The following is a 19,720-nucleotide window of genomic DNA, read 5'->3' as shown; positions in this document are numbered from 1 at the left end:
CCATAGATACAGAGGGCCAACTGTAAAATTAACACATAGATTTTTTTTTTACATCCATGAGGACTGGCACCCCCACTGTTGCTCCAGGGTCAACTGATTTTGCCTAACAAATAATCTCACTCACTTAATAAAATTTTCATTTTTCCATATTCACTTAACTGCGAATTTCTAACCAGTAGATTTCTACTTGGAGTTGACATACTTGTAGCCAAAAACAACCCAATTCATTCTAGTTAAGACTATTAAGAGGCCTCATATTATAAGTGAGCATATATTTTCTTTTAAAATTTTTGATAGACTCTCATCTAGAGGCAGCAGCAACCCACTCCAGTACTCTTGCCTGGAAAATCCCATGGACGGAGGAGCCTGGTAGGCTGCAGTCCATGGGGTCTTGAAGAGTTGGACACGACTGAGTGACTTCACTTCCACTTTTCACTTTCATGCATTGGAGAAGGAAATGGCAACCCACTGCAGTATTCTTGCCTGGAGAATCCCAGGGACGGGGGAGCCTGGTGGGCTGCCGTCTATGGGGTCGCACAGAGTCGGACACAACTGAAGCGACTTAGCAGCAGCAGCAACATCTTTTTACTATATTTTAATAACTCTAGAATCTTTATTTATATAAAGATTAACTCAAAAAAACTTTAAAAAAATAACTTGAGAGTCTTAAGTCTTTTGCTTAAGACTCAACATAAATGAAAACCTCCTCTGCAAGTGAGCTGTAAACAACAAAAAAAGGGCTAAAATCCAAACTCAAAATGTACAAGTTGATAAGAATAGTGGGTTCCTTTTTCCTTTCAAAAATTAAGGCTTACAAAGCATTTTTCCCACAAACAAAAGAATAGCTCTAGCATCTTGGTTTTCAATAAAAGATGCTAGTGTCTAACCCTGTTGTAAGCACCACTGAAGTAAATATAATGGCCACTCTGTTTGCCTACACAGATACTGATGCCAATATTTAACTCTCTATATCCAATTTTCCCCAATGTCTAGGATACTTCTCAGTAAGGAATCTCAGTAGGTTCATCAGTCCTTAGGGCACTACACAACTATTTTGAATACTGACATTGCTGTGTAAGCAGGGCACTTTAGCAAGTTAAAATGGCTCATTATCCTGGAAAATTACACATTAAGAAAAATCAGACTCATAATTCCTTTAAGTGACATAAAAATCAAACACAAAAACATCTTTAAATATCAAGTTTTACTTCATCAGAGAGGAAATGTTAATTCTACAGCATTAAAATTATCAGCTGACAAGAAAACTTAAATTTTTCAGCAACGCCCATTTTCCTTTCTGTCCTTTCTGTCCCTTCCTTTCTGTATCATAGGGTAACGTTTCTACCATAAAGCCTACAGAAGAAGGACTGTGCTCTTGTTAACACGTTTGGTCAAAAGCAATTCCACTCCTTGCAAAAACATGCATTTAATTCCATTCTGGGAGAAAACAATTCTTAAAAAATAATCTCCAAAGTCACACATGATTTTTCTTTAGATAAATAATTGTGCTACAGGCTCTCCTTACCTAATAAAAATATTTTCATATAAAGACATGTAATTTCTATCCTAATACTTTCAAACTCAGAAAAGTGAAATACCGTATACAAAGGTATCCTAATATTTCAAGTGTATTACCAAAGATAAGATTTCTTAAACATCTACAAAACAACAGAGAAATCAAAATATCCTATTTTGCTTAAAAATTCATGAAAGTTTCCATCTGACTTCACAATATACCTAAAATTAATATAAAAATATTTCACTCGTTTCCTCTCTGGCTGCTTTAAGATCAGCAACCATCATGAATGAAACAGTAATTCTCCAGACCAGGAAGTTCATGACCAACCAAAAACAAATTGTCATCAATATCCTTCACCCTGGGAAGGCAAAAGTAGCTAAGATAGAAATTTAGGTAAAACTAGCCAAAATGTACAAGACCACACCAGATGTCATCTTAGAATTTGGATTCAGAATCCATTTTGGTCGTGGCAAGACAACTAGCTTTGGCAGGTTTTACTATTCCTTAGATTACAGAAAGAAAAACGAACCCGAACATTGACATGCAAGATATGGTCTGTATAAGAAAAAACCTCAAGAAAACAACAAAAGGAACAAAGAACAGAATGCAGGAAGTCAAGAGGACTGCAAAGGCCAACCTTGGTGCTGGCAAAAAGTGAGCTGGAGACCGGACAACAGAAGGAGTAAAGATTCTGCAGTGACTATGCAAATTTTTCATAAGATGATTAATAAACTAAGAATGTTTATGTGAAATAAAAAAATATATATATACTTTAAATTATTCAGTAAAATTAACTTTAACAGGAAAATGTTCCAGGTATACCCTGATCATTACATGTAGACTACACACAAGTTTATCCAAAGAACTGACTCAGGCAGATTACTAATCATGTGCCCTATGTGGTCTAATTTAAAGCTATCGAAGCCTATTCATGAAGCTTAGTAATTTTAAGAACAAGTTGACAGAATCAGATATTTCACTGTTTTTATAGAAGTAGTAAGATTTTGTTTAAAAGAGTTTTATTTAGTCTGATTACAACAGCAAATGTCTTTAACGATATAAAAGTGCTTTGAAGCTCCTGCTATATGCTGTATTTCCTGTTTCTCTTTTGTCACTTTCTTATGAATCCTTCTCAATCTGTTCCCAAGGCTGAACTTAAAAACAGGCTCTACCCAGCCAAGGCAGCATTTTCCAAATCGTGGCAAATGGGACTGGCAAACTGTACACTTTAGCCCTAATCTTACAAAATACATTAGCACATCAAAGACCTACAAAATGTCCTGAGATAAAGAAACTCAGTAGACCTCTTTGAAAGCCTACCGCTAAGTCGTTTCAGTCATGTCCAACTCTGTGCGACCCCACAGACAGCAGCCCACCAGGCTCCCCCGTCCCTGGGATTTTCCCGGCAAGAACACTGGAGTGGGTTGCCATTTCCTTCTCCCTTAAATACAAGAATACAGTCTCTCAGAAAACCTCCTATAGAGACACAGAACTTCAGATCCAAGTAGGAAAATATCTCAGGTCTTCAAAGATTTTCAAAGGGAGGAAAGGAAGCCAGGTTGAAAGAAGAAGGGGGAGGAGGTGGGAGAGGGGGGCAAAAGGGTGGTCTTACAGACGTCTCCTGCCACCTGCAGATACCCAGGCATTATGGGACTTTACCCTGGGCCTCCAGAGAAGGGAGGACTGGAACTCAGCCCTACCAGAAATCAGAACCAGAATTCGAGTTCTCTGCCAAGAAGAGGTGATCAGTCTCCAATCCTCAGCTCAGGCTGAGGCCCTTCGACCAGATTCTTGCGTCCAGGACCGAGGGACTAGAAAAACAGGGAAGGATAGGAAGGATTAAGGAGAGGAAAGAGAGAGGGAAGGAGAGAGAGGTCAATATACCAGTCGGGGCACTCTGGCCAGTTGTCCATGTCAGGAGACCAGGGACAAAAGGGTCTCAGTTGCGGCCATTGGGTCTGGTCCATTGGCAGGCAAGCTGGCCCCTGAGTACCCTGAGTAGTCAGGATGTCAGTCTCAGTTAAGAAGAGTCTCCACCAGAGTCGCCATTTGTTGCAGGAAAGGGAACCCCTTCTAGGGCCCGAAACTGGGCTCTTGTCTAACACTCGGAAATGAATTGTCTGAGGAGATAGGTGCTGACAAAGCAAGAGATTTTATTGGGAAAAGGCACCTGGGTGGAGAGCAGTAGGGTAAGAGAAAGCCTGGCCTTTCACAAATTTCCAAACACGGCTAAGTAAGCAAAGTGCCTGAGAAGCTCATTGATTACCACATCAGCCTTCTGAGGTAATGACTGTACAAACATGAGCCAAACCTCCCACGAACTACAAATGATTTAGAAAGCATGACCTTCCATTGATCCTCAAGACTACTTCTGAATAAACTATAAAGCCAGTTATTAAGAGTTGCAAAAATGAGTATGTATTAGAATGTACCAAAGACTTCAGTTTGTACACAATTACTAACTCTGGATGCTGCAACTCAAGATGCAGCACAACTTCTACCAAATACACACACTCAAAACATGGAATTCTGTAATTTTCAAGAGGAACAATCAATCATCATTAGTGAAACTGTGTTGTCTTTAGCTGGTTATGGTTTTTAATTATAATTATTCTTATTCCTAATTAAAAATTACCGTTAGTTGAACTTCATGCTTCCCTGGTGGCTCAGAGGATAAAGCATCTGCCTGCAATGCAGGAGACTCAGGTTAGATCCCTGGGTTGGGTAGATCCCCTGGAGAAGGAAATGGCAACCCACTCTAGTATTCTTGCCTGGAGAATCCCATGGACAGAGGAGCCTGGCAGGCTACAGTCCACAGGGTCGCAAAGAGTCAGACACGACTGAGTGACTTCACTCACTCAATAAACCTGTGGAATGTGTTATACAATTCCATCACCAGTATTTGAGACCTACCATTTTCTAACTAGTCTAAACTTTAAGATAAGTATACTTTTTTGTCATTCAATTAGGAACCATCCATATTCCTAACTGCTGAAGAAAGTTCCTCTCCCCCAAAATGCTTCTACCTTGACAATTTAGTTGCTATTACTCCACTAAAAAGAAGGAATTACTGAGCTACAGAATGACCCAGCTGAAGGGCTTGGATTAAAAGAACTGGACCAGTCACTGTTCTAAAAGTCCTCACCTTACCTATGGAGCCACTAATGTACGGACAGGTCTTCTCCCTGGTCACCATGTCCACACCAACCAAATACGGCACAAGGACTTCGAATTAGGGCCCTTCGTGGAAGTAATAATAACTTCTCTCATCTTGAATGTCAATGATCCCTCCAGGCTCAAGTTTTGGGTAGGAAGCTTCCAGGAAGGTCTTAAAACAACTTAATCCCATAATGAAGTCTCTTCTCAAAAATATTTTCTGGTCTATCTTTAAAACTTTTCAGGTTCTGCTCTCTGATGACTGGGGGGGTGGGGGTGAGGAAAGATGGGGGCAGGGGAGGGGTTGGGGTTCAAGAGGGAGGGGATATATGTATCATTATGGCTGATTAACGTTGCTGCATGGCAGAAACCAAAACAACATTGGAAAGCAACTATCCTCCAATTTTGGGGAAAAAAAAAAAAACTTTGCCAGGTTCATATGTACAGCTTGCAACAAAACGCTGTCAAGCACAGAAAGATACAGAAAAAAGGAGGGAAGTGTTGATGATTTGGGGGATTCTTATCTTTTTCTAGCTCTGAAAGTGACTTAATGCTTCTAAGAAGCCTACCTATTAAGCCTTGTAACCATAGATTATTGTGCTAAAGATGGGATTAGAACACATACAACAAAGTAAAAATATCAGAGTTTAAAAATTCAGAGAATTCTTGGTCAATTTATCAATTGAGAATCAAAGTCACAATGCTAAAAACTCTAGTGTTAAGATAGTTCCTTCTCTAGAAACTGAGATCCAGAATGAAGAGAGTCAAGATAATAAGAGCAACACTGCACCTGACCTTGGGCAAGTCAATTAACTGCTCTGATAATCCACAGAATTTACTGAAGAGGAGGCTAAACCACTGATGGATAAATCCTCCTCTTGTTCTCAAAGTCTAGATATTACCATGTATTGGAAGATGCTATTTCCCAGTAATACATTAGATACTCAGAAAATTATTAACTCAAATGGGTCACAAGGGTTATCACTTTAAAGCCATACACCCAATATTCATTGATCTTCAAACAATCTATGCTCTGCTCTGCAGAGTCAAATGTCCCATTTAGCAGCTAACTGATCTGTTCCTATCTCCTAAGGATTCTGCTCATGCTAATACCCACAATTATGATTGTGTTTGGAGAAGGCAATGGCACCCCACTCCAGTACTCTTGCCTGGAAAATCCCATGGACAGAAGAGCCTGGTAGGCTGCAGTCCATGAGGTTGCTAAGAGTCAGACACGACTGAGTGACTTCACTTTCACTTTTCACTTTCACGCATTGGACAAGAAAATGGCAACCCACTGCAGTATTCTTGCCTGGAGAATCCCAGGAACGGGGGAACCTGGTGGGCTGCCATCTATGGGGTCGCACAGAGTCGGACACGACTGAAGCGACTTAGCAGCATGATTATATTGGGTTAGCCAAAAAGTTCACTCAGATTTCCCATAAGGTAGTACAGAAAAACTGGAATGAACTTTTTGGCCAACCCAATATTGTGAGCTACAATTCACAAGTTTTTAAAACCCTGTACTTCTCAGAAATGTATTTAGGACCATCCTTCAAACTAGATGCATGATAAACACTTATGATCTCAGGGCTCTACTGAAAATTAATCCTTTGTCAGATCAATACATCTTTCTAAGCCCCTGTGTATCACATCTAGGAGTTTTTTTTAACACAAATGTGAACCTCAAAATACTTTAACAGATCATTTCCTCCACAGACCTGAACTATTTAAGAGCAACAAAAGTTAAAGAAGTTTTTCCTTTACCTCTGAAAAAGCAGTATTTATGTATTTATTCATTCTTAAGTCATATTCTACCTCATGTTAATTCAGGATGGACAGCAGCCATTATATAAAGTTCCATACATTTATTCCAAAATCTTTGGTAAAATCATTTCTACATACTCATTAAATTGGCTACAGGTTGTTCTTCCCCAAGAATCCAATTAAGAATGGGTCTTTTAAAAAATTAGGCATTTGCATAATGAAATTTATAATTTCACTCAATAATGAAAAACACTTGTTTGTAAGAGGTCAGGAGCACATAGAAATAAATTTAAATTGAATTTTACCAGTATGCTTTCTGCCTAAACATTAAAGAATGAATTATTAAACCAGAATCTCTATTATACAAACACTCAAAGATATCTGAATGTGTTTTAAAAGGCTTATCAGCCCCTTGAAATTATATGAAAAACTGTGCATATGTGTATTTTTTCTGAGGAAAAGAGATAGCACAAAGCTATGAGGAGATGCTCAAAGGGGTTTATGACCTTTGACTAAAACTCTACATTATGGGAGATATTTTAAAATGTTAATTTTCAGTTAATAGTTCAAAGTTTTTAAGTCAATACTCCAAAATAATAAGATACAGTGGTATGAATTCCTTACATTCAAGAAGGAGTTTTCAAGTGACTGCCATGACAACATTTTTTGGCAAATATTCCATAATGACAAGAATGACCTAGAGGAGATATTTCAAAGTAATCTTAAAACTGTCAAATGGTTAAATTTTACATACATACATATCACACACCTCACCAATGTCATTTCCCATTTAGAATCTCTAATCCAGGCACATGATCTGATGTTCCTATATTCTGTTTTACATACGAATAGTCAAGTCTCTTCAACTACTTATCCCTGTCATATAGTAAATTATATCTAATTTCTCTTGCTCAAAACACTGTAACATACAAGTCTCAAATATATTTACATGAAAAAATTTCCACTTCGGTTAGATTAGCATGTCCACTGTTACACTTATCAAGCTGTAGGGTAACAACTGGTAAAAATGTCTAGGACTTGCTTCAAAATTTAAAAGGCAGGGGGGTGGGGAGGAGTGAGTGAGGATACAGATAAAAAAGATTGTCCACAAGCTGAAAATTGTTAAAGCTGGTGATATGTATGTATAAAAATATATACAAAGAAGAAAGCTCTTGAATCTGTCTTTAAGAAGCTCTCTGTTCTACTAGAACAAATAATTTCACAATTTGAATGGAAACACAAAAAACCTTGAATAGCCAAAGCAATCTTGAGAAAGAAGAATGGAACTGGAGGAATCAACCTGCCTGACTTCAGACTATACTACAAAGCTACAGTCATCAAGACAGTATGGTACTGGCACAAAGACAGAAGTACAGATCAATGGAAAAAAAGCAGAAAGCCCAGAGATAAATCCACATACCTATGGACACCTTATCTTTGACAAAGGAGGCAACAAAATACAATGGAGAAAAGAAAATCTCTTTAACAAGTGGTGCTGGGAAAACTGGTCAACCACCTGTAAAAGAAAAAACTAGAACACTTTCTAACACCATGGTGGTAGTGGTGGTTTAGTCACTAAGTCTTGTCCAACTCTTGCAATCCCATGGACTGTGCCCGCCAGGCTCCTCTGTCCATGGGATTCTCCAGACAAGAATACTGGAGTAGGTTGCCATTTCCTTCTCCAGGGGATCTTCCCGACACAGGAATCGAACCCAGGTCTCCTGCATTGCAGGCATATGATTTACCAACTCAAACTGGATTAAAGATCTAAATGTAAGACCAGAAACTATAAAACTCTTAGAGGAAAACATAGGCAGAACACTCTCTGACACAAATCACAGCAAGATCCTCTATGACCCACCTCCCAGAGTAATGGAAATAAAAACAAAAATAAACAAACAGGACCTAATTAAACTTCAAAGCTTTTGCACAAGGAAGGAAACTATAAGCAAGGTGAAAAGGCAGCCTTCAGAATGGGAAAAAATAATAGTAAACAAAACAACTGACAAAGAATTAATCTCAAAAACATACAAGCAACTCCTGCAGCTCAATACCAGAAAAATAAACGACCCAATCAAAACATGGGCCAAAGAAATAAACAGACATTTCTCCAAAGAAGACATACAAATGGCTAACAAACACATGAAAAGATGCTCAACATCACTCATTATCAGAGAAATGCAAATCAAAACTGCAATAAGGTACCATCTCACGCTGGTCAGAATGGCTGCGATCCAAAAGTCTACAAACAATAAATGCTGGAGAGGGTGTGGAGAAAAGGGAATCCTCTTACACTGTTGGTGGGAATGAAAACTAGTACAGCCACTATGGAGAACAGTGTGGAGATTCCTTAAGAAACTGGAAACAGAACTGCCATGTGACTCAGCAATCCCATTGCGGGGCATACACATGGAAGAAACCAGAATTGAAAGACACATGTACCCCAATGTTCACTGCAGCACTGATTACAATAGCTAGGACATGGAAGCAACCTAGGTGTCCATCAGCAGACGAATGAATAAGGAAGCTGTGGTATGTATATACAATGGAATATTCCTCAGCTATAAAAAAAAAAAAGAAAGCGTTTGAGTCAGTTCTAATGAAACTGGAGCCTATTACACAAGTGAAGTAAGTCAAAAAGAGAAACACCAATGCAGTGTATTAACACACATATATGGAATTTAGAAAGACAGTAATGATGACATTATATGTAAGACAGCAAAAGAGACACAGATGTAAAGAACAGACTTTGTGACTATGTGGGAGAAGGCAAGGATGGGACAAAATGAGAGAACAGCACTAAAACATGTATATTATCATATGTAAAACAGATGACCAGTGCAAGTTTGATGCATGAAACAGGACACTCAAAGCTGGCGCTCTGAGATAACCCAGAGGGATGGGGTGGGGAGAGGTAGGAGGAGGTTCAGGATGGGGGGAAACCTGTACACCTGTGGCTGATTCATGTCAATGCATGGCAAAAACCACCACAATATTGTAATTAGCCTCCAATTAAATAATTTTTAAAAAAAAAGAAGCTCTCTGTTCTATCACACAAGGCAGACTTCTTTAAACTTTGTGTTTTTATGTTTACAATTTTCCATAATATAAAGTTTAAAGAAGTCTGCCTTGCCTATTAGAACAGACAGCTTTTTAAAAACAGATTTAGGAACTTTCTTCTTTGTACATCTGCCCAGTAAAGAGCAAATACTTACTTTTATAAACATATTTCATTATGTGAAAGAGAGCAGTATTACTTCTCAATGAAACCTCAACAACTCGTTGATGATATTTTATTTAAACAATTCTTTTATTAACCCAGATAAAACATATTCATTCATTCATTAACTACTTACTGTTTACCTACTTTCTCAGATAGTCTGTCTTGAAGAAGATATAAAAAGTAATTCATATTCTCTAATGAACAAGAATCTGAAAATCCCCTCAAGGATCCAGGGGAAAATGGGCAGGGAAGGAATACAGTGGATGAAGAGGAAAAAAAAGTAAAAAGCAACAAATACAGTTGTTTAAGAAAGGGCTTTAAGGCTTTCATATTTTTTAATAAGAAAAAAGGTATACAGTTTCTTCAAGCTAGACAGGTCTTTTAAGTTCCCCTCCTCATTCTGTTCTACAGATGAGGAAGCTAAAGCTCAGAGAGAGGAAGTGACTTGCCTCAAGTTACACATCAAGTTGCTAACAAAACCAACATTAAAATTCAGATCTGCTGATTCACAGCGCAATGTAAATTTTCTGTATCAAAATTTTTTCTTCTACACTATAATATTCACTACCTGAAGAGAATGACTATTTTATTATTAATATACACTTCAATTTCGTATTATACCATACTAAAAAAAAAGTAATAGACTAAGTAAAGGTGGAAGACTGGGAAGAAAATGCAAAGAAACTGCTAAAACAGTTATACACAAAGACTACATGCACATACCACACTTCCTTAATTCCAAGACATATTTGGCTTTAAGACATAGTATCCATTTCACAAACATTTTTTAAGAAATATAGACACTGTAAAATATTCATTTCAAAAAATACTAAAATGTGAAACCATATACCTCTAAAGCAATAAAATATAACGTACCCTCTAAGACACACAAATCACTGTTATTTAAAACCCTGTGTCACAAGGCACAAACACACAGAGCAAGAGTCCCATCTTCAAAGGTAAGGAAAAGTTACTAAATACCTAAAACTATGTGGCTTTCTTTTCAGTCATATGTACTAATAAACAAGTCCTTCTAGCCATACATCTCATATGCATGAGCTATGGGACCAGGAAAAGCAAAATTTGAATCTCAGCCCTGCCACTTAGCTCTCTGGAATTTGGAATATTACTAAATTCTCCGAATCTCATTCTCTTCATAAAATGAGATATCCACCTTAGAGAACAGCATGAGAATTAAATGTGATATTAATAATTTATTTAAGGAGCATAGTACAGTGGCTAGATGAAATAGTTTCCTCCCACAATTCCTATGCGCCAAATGAAATGAAACTAAAAAGTACATCCCATTCTTGACTTACAAGGTTGGAATAAATCTATACTAGGACAAACATTTCTAATTTGCTTTGGAATGATTATTTGATAAGCAAAGATAATCTTGAAATGTATCTCATTTCTTCTTCAAATTGGGAACAGAAAACATGACAAATTTTAAATGTTTAGGTTAAATTTGTAAAATATGTAAACTCAGCACTTTCATGTAGCTATACTGAACTGACCCATTACAAACCCACTGAAGAGAGGAACTATAAATCCACAAGTGGGAGCAAGGAAGGGCTACATGTAGGTTTAGGGAAGGCCAAAAAGATAGATAAAATGACTCAGTGTGTGATCTGTAAGGTCTGGTTTTTTTAACTTTAAGTTCATTCATTAGACAATGTTCAGAAAAGCCAAGATCATATATCTATGATTCGGAGTGCTTTAGTAACCAGATCCTTCAGATTAGGCAAATGTACAGTTTCAGGTTGTTTCCAATAATAATTCATTTTCAAGATGGAACTGTGCCCACCAAAGTGGCTCATATGCAGTAGACACTGAGACAAGACTATCTTCCTTCCTATCCCAAACGTAGATTGCTAAGTCGCTTCAGTCGTGTCCGACTCTGTGCGACCCCATAGATGGCAGCCCACCAGGCTCCCCCATCCCTGGGATTCTCCAGGCAAGAATACTGGAGTGGGTTGCCATTTCCTTCTCCAATGCATGAAAGAGAAAAGTGAAAGTGAAGTTGCTCAGTGGTGTCTGACTCTTAGCGACCCCATGGACTGCAGCCTACCAGGCTCCTCTGTCCATGGATTTTCCAGGCAAGAGTACTGGAGTGGGGTGCCATTGTCTTCTCCAAACATAGACTAGGCCACCCACATATTCCCTCGCTATTAGTTCATTTTAGTTGAACAGTTCCCCCCACTAATTATAAAAATAACAATGCTTGTTTTTATAAACTTGGAAAAATACAAAGAGCACCAGCATTTTTAAATTACCCATCACCTTACCAGCCAATAATTAAATTATTACAAAGGGACATACCAACATCTTTCCTATGAATTTGACCATAATTGTGATCATACCAAACTTTAAATTTGTACAGAGCACTTGCCACTAAACACAATTAACTACCAGCCTGTATCTAAATGTCTTTATTTTGGCTTTCTTGAGATTAAATTCACACTAGTTTTTTCCTTACTCAACTCAATGGTTTCTTCTCAATCTTTGTTCTTCTGAGTCTCTCAGCTACATATTTTGCTACTGATAACTTCCTCTTTAGCGTAACTCTATCTTAAGTTTCCCTAAACAGTATATTCCTCAGTGTCTACAAAAGTCTCTCCAACTAATCTTTTTCTATTTCTTCACTGGCTGTCTTCTGTTAACTGCTGACAATCTCTAAAAATGGTCCAGGCCTGACCTTGAATTTGCTTGCCAACTTTGAATCTCCAGCACTTACCACAATGCCCGGCACAAAGTAGGTGTTCAATTCACATTCACTTATTGCCTTTGCCAACCCTGACCTGCCACTTACTAGCTGTATGACTCTGGTTAAATTAAATATCCCTGAACCTCAGTTCTCTCATCTATAAAGTAGGGATAATCAAAGAAAGATGAGGCTTGGAAAATTCAAAATAGCTTCTGGCACATAGTAGTACCCAATAAATTTTGCTATTAATATCAACATAATCTAGCACAGGAATCAAAAATATTTATTATTATATAAGCTTGAACACTAAATCTGTGAACAATCCAACTTACTTTCACTATATTCTTCTTACCATAACTATCAAAAAATATTCTTGTACTCATTTCTTTATTACCATCTCCAAGCCATCATTAAGTATTCTAAGTTCTCTCTCTGTAGCCACCATACAAAACCATCATTTATCAATTAGGCTATAACAAGACTTAGTTGATTTCCACACCCTTAAATCTTCAATCAAATCTAATTCCTCAAAACAATTTTTAATTTGTCACTCTTGCCCACAGGTGCTTATAACATGTCCATACTACTGGCATATCATCCTGTCTTGCAATAACCCACACCCCAACTCCTAGTTCAAAAGATGGCTCAACACTCACCTCTTTCAGGAAACTTTCCCTGATTAATTCCACACCACTCAGATTACTCCTCTGCTCCCAGTCGCCTCAGCACCTCAGCACTTAGGTATTCTGTTATACTAAGAGTAAAATGTGATCACCAAATAGCATTACCAAGAAAGTACTTCCACAAAAGTATTTCTACATCCTAAAGAACGGTCCATTACCTACAATGCTTTGTTGATGTGGTTAATAAAGAAACATACAACAAATGCCCTCTTTGGTTTTCGTCCTTAACACTGTATTATTTTATGTTGGTAAGTGAGTGAGTGAAAGTTGCTGAGTTGTGTCTGACTCTTTGCAACCCCATGAATTATACATATACAGTCCATGGAATTCTCCAGGCCAGAATACTGGAGTGGGTAGCCTTTCCCTTCTCCAGGGGATCTTCCCAACCCAGGGATCAAACCCAGGTCTCCCATATTGCAGGTGGATTCTTTACCAGCTGAGGACAAGGGAAACCCTATGTTGGTAAAGAAGTACTTAATTCTTCATAATCCTTTTGCCCTACGCTCAAGCAGAAATTACACCTTAGTGGTAATCACTTTCTCCTGCTTAAATCCAATAGAAATGCATTAATGGACCATTTCATTTTCTACTGCCTTTTCTCTTCTCACACCCCCAAATAAAAATGACACCAAGTTAATCTTCCCTCTAAGTGAAAGGAACTTTGAACCTATCTAACCACAAAACTCTTCCCAAGGCTAAACAATTTCCCAACAAGCATGATACACAATCAAATTCTACATCAAAATGCTTGACTCTTATACAGCAACAGGATGACCTGTGTTCATTCTTATTGGGTTACTGTAAGAGATCTTATATTACTTTTATATTACACAGACAGTTGAGATACTCCCTTACATGGCACAATTTCTTAAGTATCCTCTCATGTTCTCTTTAAACCAACACATTGGATTAAATGAGTCCTCACTGTCATCCAATCAAAAGCAACCAATAATTGTGTGCTTCTGGGAGGATGAGTTCCTGCTGAGGCAAAACAATGAGAGTTCATCAACAACAATTAGTGTCACAGGGGTTGGAGGAGGGTTGGGGAGGAGGACAATCACCCTCAGAGGTGAGAGTTAACAAGACTGAGCGTTTGGCCATCGATGGCAAACAGATGGGGAAACAATGGAAAGAGTGAGAGACTTTATTTTCTTGGGCTCCAAAATCACTGCAGATGGTGACTGCAGCCATGAAATTAAAAGACACTTGCTCCTTGGAAGAAAAGCTATGACCAACCTAGACAGCATATTCAAAAGCAGAGATATTACTTTGCCAACAAAGGTCCGTCTAGTCAAAACTATGGTTTTTCCAGTAGTCATGTATGGACGTGAGAGTTGGACTATAAAGAAGGCTGAGCGCCAAAGAGTTGATGCTTTTGAACTGCGGTGTTGGAGAAGACTCCTGAGAGTCCCTTGGACTGCAAGGAGATCCAACCAGCCCATTCTAAAGGAGATCAGTGCTGGGTGTTCATTGGAAGGACTGATGCTAAAGCTGAAACTCCAATACTCTGGCCACCTCATGTGAAGAGTTGACTCACTGGAAAAGACTCTGATGCTGGGAGGGATTGGGGACAAGAGAAGGGGACGACAGAGGATGAGATGGCTGGATGGCATCACTGACTCGATGGACATGAGTTTGAATAAGCTCCAGGAGTTGGTGATGGACAGGAAAGTCTGGCATGCTGCAGTCCATGGGGTCGCAAAGAGTCGGACACGTCAATAACTGAATGACGAAAGATTGAACTGAACTGAGTAGTGAATGAACCTATTGCCCTGGCTTTTTGACTCCTACCTGACGAAATGGACAGTTACTCTTGCTGACTTACTCATAAAAGATCCACACCCTTCAGCTACCACACATAAACCTACACCCTTCAGCTACCACACATAAACCTATCTCCTTTGCTGCCTGTATACTTTCTCCTAACTGGCCTCCTGATGCCTTCTAGTCAAACAGCGTGCACCCACACCTCACCTAAAACCTTCGCCTCTCAGTCATCTTCCGGTTTTAGGAAGTGCCTCGTACTCCAGACCCACGTGTCCCAAGCCTCTCCTCCCTTCACTCCCAGTTGATTTCCTCCCAGTTTCTGTCAATGCCGACTTCCGAGAGGCCAAACACGCGCCCTGGCTCCGCACCTTCTCCGAGGACTCCTTTTTCTGAGCATCACCCTATTCCCATTACTTTCTTCGTCCCCAGATCCAGAATCCTTCCATCACAGGCCTCCTTTCACTGCCACACTCGAGCACACAAACCTGCTCCTCCGTTAACTATTTTGCCCCACCTTCGCCACCTCTACGCAGCTTCCCCGCCCCAGGCGGCGCCCCCAGGCTCCGCGTCTGCAAACCAGGCCCCTCCCTACGGCTCCGCTCTGGGTCCTGGCCCTCCAGAGGGCGGTGGCCCCGCCAAGCCGCGCGGAGACCATCCGGCAGAAGCTTGCACCCCCGGCTCGGGGCAGCAGGAGGTGGGGGTTGGGGGTGGGGCGGGGGCTGGGCGGCGGGTACTGCCCCCGCCTCAACCGGGCCTGCCTCCACAGCTCCCAGAGCCGCGGCCCGGGCCAGGCGAGGAGGGCCCGCAGCCCGCTTCTCCTGCCTGGGGTTCCCGCCTCTCACCTAGTCGCAGAGGCTCTGGCCTCGCTTTCCTCCCGGCCGTCCAGCGAGGGCTCAGCCGCCGTCGCCGTCGCGCTCTCCTCACTCGCTCTTCCACCGCCCCCGACAGGCTGCTGAAGAGCGGACGGGTAGTGGCAAGCCCATTGGCTGTGGCCCGTATTCGCGTCAGCCGGCCCCGACCCGGACCTCGGAATGTGACTGGCTGGCGCGGCGCCTTTTCTCCAAGTCTTGTCCTGATTGGCTCTCCCGCGCCCCGTACCAGAGGACCGCTCACCCTCCTCCGGGTTCTGGCCTCCCACCCGCTCAACCCAGTTTCCATCCGGGCGGGAGGGGGACGCGAAGGGCCAATGGGAGGGCGGAGAGAGGGTCGGGAGGTGGGCTCTGCAGCCGACCAGCCCGCGGGACAAGTTCAGCCAATGGGCGCGCCCCCCACATCCCGGGCTCAGGAGCGCCCCCGCTGGCCGCTAGCGTTCCGGCGGGTCTCGCCCGCGGCCACGCCCGGGCTGCCCGTCGCCTGGAAGCGGCACCGGGTGGAAAGGCTGGGAAGATGCGGCGAAGCGGGTCCGAGGGATCGCGGGTAGCCATTGTGGCGTGCTCCAGCACTGTCTACGTGAGGCCCAGCGCTCGCCTTGGCGAGGCTGGTTCGGGTCGGTGAAAGCCGAGCTGCGGATCTGTGGTCCCCTGGAGCCTCCGCGAGGTGCTCTAGAGAGAGGGAGCCGAGCATACGTCTTGTCCAGCCCCGCGGGACTGTGGGCCAAATATTTCCACTTAGCACTTCTTCCAGAATAATTTCATATAAAACTTATCCATGGTGAGAAAAATTAGAGTAAAGTTTACCTCAAGGAGGGAAGAGGAGGAAATGGAAGGGGCCCAGGGCACCCTCAGGGTAACTGGGAGCGTTTGCCTCTTGATCCGGGTGGTAGTTACTGAGGTGGTTGTATGCCTCGGTAAAAATTCTCCGAGTCGTACAATTAAGATGTTAGGCACCCAACGCACTTTATGTATAAATATCTCAATTTTTTAATGATAAAAGAATTGTGAGAAAAACTCTTGTCATAATATTATTATAACCTTAGGCTCCATGGGACACCCACGGTATAAACAATCCACTGGGATTTAACTATAATTCAAAAAGTAGAAACTATAGGAAGGAAAAAAAAAAGGACTGAGAATTTAAAACGAGTGAAGTTCCTGGCACGCTGAATAAAACTCACAGATTGGTGCTTTCAGTTCAGTTCAGTCGCTCAGGCGTGTCCGACTCTCTGCGACCACATGAATCGCAGCACGCCAGGCCTCCCTGTCCATCACCAACTCCCGGAGTTCACATAAACTCATGTACATCGAGTCGATGATGCCATCCAGCCATCTCATTCTCTGTCGCCCCCTTCTCCTGCCCCCAGTCCCTCAGGGGCTTTTCCAGTGAGTCAACTCTTCGCATGAGATGGCCATTGGTGCTTTAAGGGTGGGCTAAGATGGTTCAGAAGATTTACAGCCTGTTTCAGTGCCTGACATTCAGAACAAAAGCACCCAGGGTGCTGCACCTAATTGAAAACTACATAAGTGTACTGAGCTGCCTACTTTGTGGCCTCCCTAAGTTATAAACCCAGGAAACTTTATAGTTCTGTAAATAAAAGTAAATTGCACCAAGTCAAAAATTTATTATCATAGTTTACAGCCTAAGGTTATTATATATTGCTGAGAATATACATAGGAATAGACACCAAAAACACATATGCTACTGATGAAGTTGTTATAGCTGTTTATAAATTCCCTCAGACTTTGATAACTTCTTTAAAAACAGGAGACAAGATCAAGCTTTAATTTTTTTATTCAAATAGTACCTCTTCCTGCTGTGAGGAAATACTTTTCTTATGATATGTATTAATAACATTTTCTAACTCATATAGTGTTCTGTCAGGGTTTCATTAAACAGTTCTTTTGAGGTTCTTCACTCCATCTTTACAACAACTCTATGCAACTATTCATTTATTAATCTGAATTTTGTAGAAGAGAAAATTGGGGCTCGATGAGACAAGTAATTTGCCCCAAATCATATATTTGTTAGGTGGCAGAAGTGGGGTTGAAATCTAGGTCTATTTGATGCAAAATTCCATAATCTTTCTACAGTACCACATTTGCCTCCTCCAAAACAAAATCAGGTCATTTTGCTTTGTCCTTATTCATCTTTGTACTCCCCACAATGAGTAGCACAGAATCTTGCCTATGTCTCTGATGGAACTCATGGGGTTAATAAGTGATTATCACCATGCTTTATTTTTATAGATTTCATAACAAAGTGTGAACTACTTAAAAGTAACTTTTTTTGATCAAAGGAAAGGGAACACAATTTTGTAGCTGCAGTAAACAACCCATTACAACTATCTAGAATGCATCATAAATGCGCTTTCGTAGTATAGACTGAGCACAGCATAGAAAGAGTTTTAGGCAGCTTTTGTGAAGAGAGTCAAATTTCTAGTGAGCACAGTTATTCTCTGCAATTCTTTTGTGTTCTCTACCTTGGCTGCAAAGAAAGGCAAAGCCAAAGAATGCTCAAACTACCGCACAATTGCACTCATCTCACACACTAGTAAAGTAATGCTCAAAATTCTCCAAGCCAGGCTTCAGCAATACGTGAACCGTGAACTTCCAGATGGTCAAGCTGGTTTTAGAAAGGGCAGAGGAACCAGAGATCAAATTACCAACATCCGCTGGATCATCGAAAAGGCAAGAGAGTTCCAGAAAAACATCTATTTCTGCTTTATTGACTATGCCAAAGCCTTTGACAGTGTGGATCACAATAAACTGTGGAAAATTCTGAAAGAGATGGGAATACCAGACCACTTGACCTGCCTCTTGAGAAACCTATATGCAGGTCAGGAAGCAACAGTTAGAACTGGACATGGAACAACAGACTGGTTCCAAATAGGAAAAGGAGTACGTCAAGGCTGTATATTGTCAGCCTGCTTATTTAACTTATATGCAGAGTACATCATGAGAAACGCTGGGCTGGAAGAAGCACAAGCTGGAATCAAGATTGCCAGGAGAAATATCAACCTCAGATATGCAGATGACACCACCCTTATGGCAGAAAGTGAAGAAGAACTAAAGGGCATCTTGATGAAAGTGAAAGAGGAGGGTGAAAAAGTTGGCCTAAAGCTCAACATTCAGAAAACTAAGATCATGGCATCTGATCCCATCACTTCATGGGAAATAGATGCAGAAACAGGGGAAATAGATGGGGAAACAGTGGAAACAGTGTCAGACTTTATTTTCTTGGGCTCCAAAATCACTGCAGGTGGAGAATGCAGCCAAGAAATTAAAAGACGCTTACTCCTTGGAAGGAAAGTTATGACCAACCTAGACAGCATATTCAAAAGCAGAGATATTACTTTGCCAACAAAGGTCCATCTAGTCAAGGCTATAGTTTTTCCAGTGGTCGTGTATGGATGTGAGAGTTGGACTGTGAAGAAAGCTGAGTGTCGAAGAATTGATGCTTTTGAACTGTGGTGTTGGAGAAGACTCTTGAGAGTCCCTTGGACTGCAAGGAGATCCAACCAGTCCATTCTAAAGGAGATCAGTGCTGGGTGTTCATTGGAAGGACTGATGCTAAAGCTGAAACTCCAATATTTTAGCCACCTCAAGCAAAAAGTTGACTCATTGGAAAAGACTCTGATGCTGGGAGGGATTGGGGGCAGGAGGAGAAGGGGACGACAGAGGATGAGATGGCTGGATGGCATCACCGACTCAATGGACGTGAGTTTGAGTGAACTCCAGGAGATGGTGATGGACAGGGAGGCCTGGCGTGCTGCGATTCATGGGGTCACAAAGAGTTGGACATGACTGAGCGACTGAACTGAACCTTGGCTGCATACAATTATGACATTCAGAATTGTTCCGCTTTAAACATAAAGTTTGTTATTAAAAAAAACAGACAAATCATGTGATGGCAGCATTTAGAGGAACCTATCCCAGAAGCTATCCTGAAGAGACAGCTCAGAGAACCAGGCAGCCCAGAAACCCAGGCACGGAGATTAATCCTGTTGGAGAAAGGGGTTCATT

At 41.0% G+C, this 19,720-nt stretch overlaps 1 protein-coding gene and 1 pseudogene across 4 annotated transcripts in view; one reads left to right on the top strand and one right to left on the bottom strand.

Annotated features, from left to right (window-relative positions):
- Positions 1-15,820, bottom strand: part of FAR1 (fatty acyl-CoA reductase 1) — a 77,765-nt gene extending 61,945 nt beyond the window's left edge. For 2 of the 4 annotated variants that reach the window (XM_005905358.3, XM_070383982.1), the window contains exon 1: positions 15,665-15,820. The gene's annotated coding sequence lies outside the window, so the exon portion shown is untranslated. Of the gene's footprint in view, positions 1-4,154; positions 4,175-13,028; positions 13,127-15,664 lie in introns of those variants that run through there. The other 2 variants (XM_070383980.1, XM_070383981.1) reach the window with 2 other exon arrangements.
- LOC102276114 (small ribosomal subunit protein eS24 pseudogene) lies at positions 1,802-2,177 on the top strand (annotated as a pseudogene).
- Positions 15,821-19,720: the final 3,900 nt, after the last annotated feature.

Source organism: Bos mutus, chromosome 15 (assembly GCF_027580195.1).
Source record: "Bos mutus isolate GX-2022 chromosome 15, NWIPB_WYAK_1.1, whole genome shotgun sequence".
NCBI lineage: Eukaryota > Metazoa > Chordata > Mammalia > Artiodactyla > Bovidae > Bos > Bos mutus.
The sequence above is the reverse complement of the archived record's forward strand: the minus strand, read 5'-3'. Positions and strand labels throughout refer to the sequence as shown.